Raw genomic sequence first — 7,579 nt, 5'->3', positions numbered from 1 at the left:
ATGAGTTTTGGGGCTGACTTTCAGGGTTGTAAAGGCATGGAATGAAGCTTAATTACAGAATTGCCCTTTTTCTTTGGTTAGTGTTTGCATAGTATATTTTTATACATTTTTTGGTTAACTCTCAGTCTATTGGTGTCTTTATATTTAAAGTGTTTCTTTTAAGAGCAGATAGTTGCATCATTTTTAATCCAATCTAACAATTTTGTCTTTTAAAATTAGAATATAGAGTATATATATTTAATGCAATTACTGATATAGTTCCAGTTAAGTCTACCATCTCAGTGTTTGTTGTCAATTTGTTCCAATCTCTTTGTTCCTACATTTTACCTTCTTTTGTATTGATGAGGTAGTTTTATTTCATTTTATCTTGTGAATTATCTTTTTATTTATTTTGGTTATGTCTTTAGTGTTTTTTCTGAGAATTTCAAAATTCATTCTTAAATTATTAGTCTTATATTAATATTTTGCCACATCTCAAACTACGTAATGAGTTGTTCTTTTTTGTTCTTGAGTTGTAGGAGTCTTTTTTTTTTTTTCTTTTTTAATATATTCTGGATATTAAACCCTGATCAGATGCATTGTTGTTGTTAGGTGCTGTTGAGTAGGTTCCAACTCATAGGAACCTTATATACAACAGAACAAAACACTGCCCATTCTGCACCATCATCATAATCATTGTTATGCTTGAACCCATTGTTGCAGACACTGTGTCCATCCACCTTCTTGCGGGTCTTCCTCTTTTTCAATGGCCCTCCACTTTACCAAGCATGATGTCCTTCTACAGGGACTAGTCCCTGATGATAACATGTCCAGATTATGTGAGACAAAGTCTCGTCATCCTCACTTCTAAGGAGCATTCTGGTTATTCTTCTTCCAAGACACATTTGTTCGTTCTTCTGGCAGTCCATGGTATATTCAATATTCTTTGCCAACACCACAACTCTAAGGCATCAATTCTTCTTTGGTCTTCCTTATTCATTGCTCAGCTTTCCTTGCAATGATATCCCTTGTTCCACATCCTTTTCTGAATCTGGCCTGAATTTCTGGCAATTCCCTGTTGATGTACTGATGCAACTGCTTTTAAATCATCTTCAGCAAAATTTTAATTGCATGTGATATTAATGATATTGTCCAATAAGTTCTGCATTCAGTTGGATCACCTTTCTTTGGAATAGGCATAATTATGGATCTCTTCCAGTCAGTTGGCCAGGTAGACGTCTTTCAAATTTCTCAGCATAGATGAGTGAGCACTTCCAGAGCTGCATCCATTTATTAAAACATCTCAATTGGTATTCTGTCAATTTCTGGAGCCTTGTTTTTCACCAGTGTCTTCAGTGCATCTTGGACTTCTTCCTTCAGTACCATTGGTTATTGATCATATGTTACCTCCTGAAATGGTTGAACGTTGACCAGTTCTTTTTGTTCAGTGACTCTGTGTATTCCTTCCATCTTCTTTTGATGAATCTATCAGTTTGCTGTACTGTGGGAGCTTGCAAGTTGCTGTGATACTGGAAACTATGCCACCAGTATTCAAATACCAGCAGGGTCACCCATGCAGACAGGTTTCAGCTGAGCTTCCAGACTAAGACAGACTAGGAAGAAAGACCTGGCAGCCTAATTCTTGAAAAAAGTTAGCCAGTGAAAACCTTATGAATAGCAGTGGAACATTGTCTGATACAGTGCTGGAAAATGAGCCTCTCAGGTTGAAAGGCATTCAAAAGATGATGGGGGAAGAGCCGCCTTCTCAAGTTAGAGTTGACCTTAATGATGTGGATAAAGTCAAGCTTTTGGGATCTTCATCTGCTGATGTGGCATGACTCAAAATAAAAAGAAACAGCTACAAACATCCATTAATAATTAGAACATGGAATGTACAAAGTATGAATTTAGGAAAATTGGAAATCATCAAAAATGAAATGAAACCCATAAACATTGATATCCTAGGTATCAGTGAGCTGGAATAGATTGGTATTAACCATTTTGAATTGGATAATCCTATGGTCTACTATTCCGGGAATGACAAATTGAACAGGAATGGCGTTGCATTCATCATCAGAAAGAAAATTTCAAGATCTATCCTAAAGTACAATGCTGTCAGTAATTGGATAATATCCATACACCTACAAGGAAGACCAGTTAATATGACTGTTGTACAAATTATGCACCAACTACTAAGGCCAAAGATGAAGAAATTGAAGATTTTTATCAACTTCTGCCGTCTGAAATTGATGGAACATGCAATCAGGGTGCATTGATAATTACTGGTGTTTGGAACGCAAAAGTTGGAAACAAAGAAGAAGGTTCAGCAGTTCGGAAATACGGCCTTGGTAATAAAAACATCATGATGCCAGAGATCGCATAATAGAATTTTGCATGACCAACAATGTCTTCGTTGCAAATGCTTTTTTTCAACAACATAAATGGTGACTATATGAGTGGACCTCGCCAGATGGAATACACAGGAATCAAATCGACTACATCTGTGGAAAGAGACAATAGAAAAACTCAATATCATCAGTCAGAATAAGGCCAGGGGTCAATTGTGGAACAGAGCATCAATTGCTCATATGCAAGTTCAAGCTGGAACAGAAGAAAATCAGAGCAAGTCCATGACAGCCAAAATATGACCTTGAGTATATCCCATCTGATTTTAGAGACCATCTCAAGAATGGATTTGATGCATTGAACACTAATGACTGAAGCGCAGATGAACTGTGGAATGACATCGTACATGAAGAAAGCAAGAGGCCATTAAAAAGACAGGAAAGAAAGAAAAGACCAAAATGGACATCAGAAGAGATTCTGAAACTTGCTCTTGAACGTCCAGTAGCTAAAGCAAATGGACGAAATGATGAAGTAAAAGAGCTGAACAGGAGTTATCAAAGGGCAGCTTGAGAAGACAAAGTATTATAATGACATGTACAAAGACCTGGAGTTCGAAAACCAAAAGGGAAAAATGTACTTGGCATTTCTCAAGCTGAAAAAAACTGAAGAAAAATTCAAGCTTCCAGGTGTAGTACTGAAGGATTCTATATCACATATACGGTTCCTAAATATTTTCTCCTGCTCTGTAAGTTGTCTCTTTACTTTGTTGATACACAAAACTTTTTAATCTTGATGAAATCCAATTTATCTTTTTGTCTCCTGTTGCTTGTGCACATGCACATGCACACACACACATGCACACACACACACATTTGGGGTCATTCTCAATATTTTCATCATATTCTTTCCTGAACACAGGATTAAATGGAGAAAAAAGGTAATGTGAGATCTCAACATGTTAATATCACAAGATACCATATAACTGGAATAATTATAATTCTATATAATTTACCTAGGCAATTCTATTTCACAGGCTTCAAAGGTTTCCTGTATGCTGAGACTCTGAAATCTCCACCTCTATCCCAGGCCTCTGTCCTAAATTTGAGACCCAAATGTTCATCTTCTTAGTGGACATTCTATCCCATACTGAGTACATAAAAATTTCTAATGGATCCTCTCACAACTTGTTCTTTCTCCTTATTCATTTAACAACTGTTTTTTGAGTACCCAATATGGTGGTTTGAACTCACCCAGTGGCTCTGCTGGAGAAAGACTTGGTGATCTGCTTCTATTGTTGTTATTGTTAAGCACCATCCAGTCTATTCTAACTCATTACAGCCCAGAAAACCCTCTGGGGCAGTTCTCTGTCACATGGGGTTGCTATGAGTTGAAACTAACTCGACAGCACCAAACAGCAATACAACAACACCTGTGCCAGGCACTATGGTAGATGCTGGGAGTACAAGATACTTGTTGCCACTGGGCTATTTCTGACTCATGATGACCCCGCATGTTACAGAGTAGAATTGAGTTCTGTAGGGTTTTCTTGGCTGTAATCTTTATGGAAGCAGGCCTTTCTTCTGCAGCATTGCTGGGTGGCTTTGAACTGCCTACCTTCCTATTAGTATTCAAGCACAAACTGTTTGCACCACTCAGGGACCTTGGGACTACATGATAACCAAAAATAAAAAACCCAAAAAACAAAAAAACCCATTACCATCGAGTTGATTCTGACTCATAGCAACCCCATAGGACGGGGTAGAATTGTCCTACAGGGTTTTCAAGGAGCAGCTGCTAGATTCGAACCAGTGACCTTTTGTTTAGGAGCCAAGCTTTTAACCACGGTGCAACCAGGGCCCCAAGGGAATACAAGATAGCTACAATACATTCCTGCCTTCAGGAAGTTTGAGTTTAATGGAGAAGATTGAGAAAAACAATGAGTACAGCCCAAACACGGTGATGGAGCACAGGTGCCTCTAATCTAAATTGGAGCAGGGAAAAGGGAAAATTAGTGATCAGGAAAGTAATAGAAGATACAGCCTTTGAACTTTCTCAGAGAATTAGCTGGACAACCCCTCCATAGCTAGGTCATTTCCACTTCTGCCATATATGGGACTATTCATTAAGCCGCAGCCACAACTGTGCCCATAGTGACTTTTGAAGACAGCACAGCCTGGAAACTGCCCCCGTGGGTTCATCCTTTCCACCAATTGCTCACTCATCCCCAAGTCCCTGTCTGCTCTATGTTGCAGTGGTTTACTGGAGGCCACCAGGTGTCTCAGTAAGAACACCTGGATTTAAAAAAAAAATAATAATAATAACATAGGCATGTGGGGTTCTTTTGGAGTTTCATAATCTTTGGGAAATCATTTAAACTTTCTGAAACTCATCCTCCTCACCTGTGAAATGCTAGTAATAATAATACACCCAGGAGGGAGGTGCAAACAAACGAGATGAGAGATGTGAAAGCAGGCCTAGTACAACACAGATGTTAATCATCTTTGTTAGCTTTTGGTTGTGATGGACTGTGACTCATATTCAAATCTTGTAAATGCTGATCTTGTAAGGGGAACTTTGGAACTTTCTCAAATACACAGTTGCGCATTTCTGAATTCAGTATTTATGTCTTTTCTAGCAATCTCTCAGCTTCCATTCCGGCCTGGATTTTATTTCACTATATACTATATACTAGTCTTGGACCAGTTCTTTATCTTCTCTTTAAGTTTCGTCTTGGAAATCACGGGGATAATGAAACGTACCACCCAGGGATATTGTGAGGATCATTTAAAGTCAGGAACAGAAAACACGACATAGTAATGCATTCGCACGCAAGGTTTTAACCAAGGAAAGCCGTCCTTCTGGGAGAACCTGGAGGCCAGAACACTGAAGAATGGAAAAGGAAAGCTTGTCTTCCGTGCGGCACGTAAAAGGCCGGTGATTGCACGTTCTCAGCCCAGGGAAGCCGTACGGCCGGAGGAGCGGGCCCCAGGCCCCAGTAGGGGGCGCCAGAACGCCGCACTGCAGCATCTCGGCGGCGGAGCGCGGCGGCCTTGGCCGGGCTCCGTTCCTGTCCTGCCGCAGTCCCTCGGCCGCTAGTCGGAGTGACTGAGGAGACCCACTGCTTCTCCACCAGCCCTTGCTGCTGCTACTGTTGCCGCTTCCACCCGTGTTCGCAGCTCAGCAACTCGGAACAGAACCTGCAGATTGGGCTGCGCAGCGTGGGAGGGATTCGCGAGCTTGGATCCGAACTTGCCAGGGACCGCGACTCTCCCTGGCCTGCAGAGTGTGAACAGGTGAGTGTCACACACGTGCCCAGGTGGCGTTTTCAGGAAGGCCCCCTGCAACCGTTTCCGAGCTCCTGAGCGCTCGGCCTTTGGGTTAGTACTCCTGGTCACTGGGTGCTCCCAGGGCAGCTTTGGGGTTCTCTGAAAGGGAGATGTGAGCGCCAGCGCCCAGGGCTTGACAGAGCTCTCTGAGCTGAAAATGCCCTTTTAACTTAGACTTCGTTTGCTTCCTAGACTGAGAACAAGTGGCCTGCAGCCCACAGTGGGCTTGTTTGTTTGTTTGTTTATCATCCCAGCATACCTGTTGCTTTCAGAACAGCGCTATAGCCAGGGGGCTTGTACAATTAACCTCATCATCAGTCGCCCTATGACGCTGCCTTGTGCTAAAATGGTGGGGGGGCATTCCTGGCAATGTGAGCAGGAAAACTTGATTTCCGAGCTAGAGAAGGGGTAGCCCAAAGACAACCTTATTTCATGACCAGTCGAAGTTCCTTGCTTCCCTAAACAGCTGCACATTATTTGGATGAGACCATAAACCCAGAAGTTAGAAAAGCTAATACCTTAGGCAGTTGTATGCCTTCCCTCCCCCCGCAAGAGGAAGTAGGAAGCATGAACCTGGATAAGTATAGTCTTGAGAGTGATTTATGATGAATGAAACATTTCTTTAGATAATAATAATAGTAAAAAGGTTATTAGTGATCTAAATATCATAGGTCTAGTAGATTGGAAGCTCCTGGAAGGTAGTCAGTTTTTGTCTGTACACCCAGTGCATTGTACATCATAAGGATACCTCCTAAGTGTGGAATGAATGAATGCATTAATGATAACAGCATTTCGAGGCTAATTTTATTTCCTCTGTTCTTTCTCAGCTTTCCTTTAGTTACTTTATGCTTACAAAAAAAAAAATTACATTTTTAATCTCCTTAATATCTAGATGTGACTTTAGCTTTAGGAGTGAGTAGGAATTCAGAAGTTTTTGTCCTAATAAAGTACAATCCACATAAAAAGTGAATGGCAGCTTCGAGACCCAGCCACAATCTTTCTGCATAACAGCATTAGAACAAGTGAGACTTCTTAGATCCATGTTATGGAAGGTCTCAGACGATGAATTATTTTGCACACTAGAAACTTGACAACAGGTCATTTATTATAATTTATACATTTTTCTTTGTTTTATTATCTTTGTCAAATGTAATTTTTCAAGGTTTTCATATGAGAAATAAAATGTATGTCGGTTTTGTGTCTTCCTTCAAGTGATTTTTCTGAACATAAGGTTGACAATAACCAGCTGCAACTTTATTAGGTTATAAATGAACAACAAACACCCTCAATTTCTCTTTCTTATGTGAAGTTCCGATGTCTTTGAGGCTATTCGGAAGTTACTGAAATATTTAACTTAAATGTTTTTTAAAAATCGTGTTTGATGACTGCTTTCATAGAGCAAAAATCAGACAGATGATTACTTGCATATTATATACATGGGAATATACAGTTTTGCATGAAATAGCAAATTATTGTTACACACGCACCAGACACTTGCATGTTGTGTTTCAAAGAAATGCTTGCCAGTAACTGTTCTCATTTAGAAATTATATGATCGATATATCTTGATAGAGTATACTTCTGTGATGAAGCACTGAACCTTAAACATAGAGACCTTTTCTTAATGAATGCATATAAAAATGACAAATTAGGGAATTCTTTTATCTTTAGCCAAAAGTATGGGGCTGGACAAGTTGCAGATGTTAAAACTTCTGGGTTTTGTCCTATTACTGATTACTGAGAAGGTTTTCATTATTGGGGATGAAGTGAAAAAAACAATAGGTAACGTTAATGTTGACCTTCTCATCTTCCAGAGGAAACTGTGGCACTTTGGAAAGCAGTAAATACAAAATTTGTTAGGTACAGACGGATGGCTTAAATGCATAATGAAAAAAAAACAACTATGTGCTAATGTCTCTGTAGAAATA

General features: G+C 39.9%; 1 protein-coding gene across 1 annotated transcript in view; it reads left to right on the top strand.

Moving 5' to 3' along the window:
* Positions 1–4,975: 4,975 nt before the first annotated feature.
* Positions 4,976–7,579, top strand: part of RERG (RAS like estrogen regulated growth inhibitor) — a 155,243-nt gene continuing 152,639 nt past the window's right edge. Inside the window, exon 1 of the mRNA XM_049882557.1 lies at positions 4,976–5,618. The gene's annotated coding sequence lies outside the window, so the exon portion shown is untranslated. The remainder of the gene's footprint in view (positions 5,619–7,579) is intronic.

The sequence above is a fragment of the Elephas maximus genome, chromosome 4 (assembly GCF_024166365.1).
Source record: "Elephas maximus indicus isolate mEleMax1 chromosome 4, mEleMax1 primary haplotype, whole genome shotgun sequence".
NCBI lineage: Eukaryota > Metazoa > Chordata > Mammalia > Proboscidea > Elephantidae > Elephas > Elephas maximus.
Note: the sequence above shows the minus strand (reverse complement) of the source record. Positions and strands in the feature narration are given on the sequence as shown.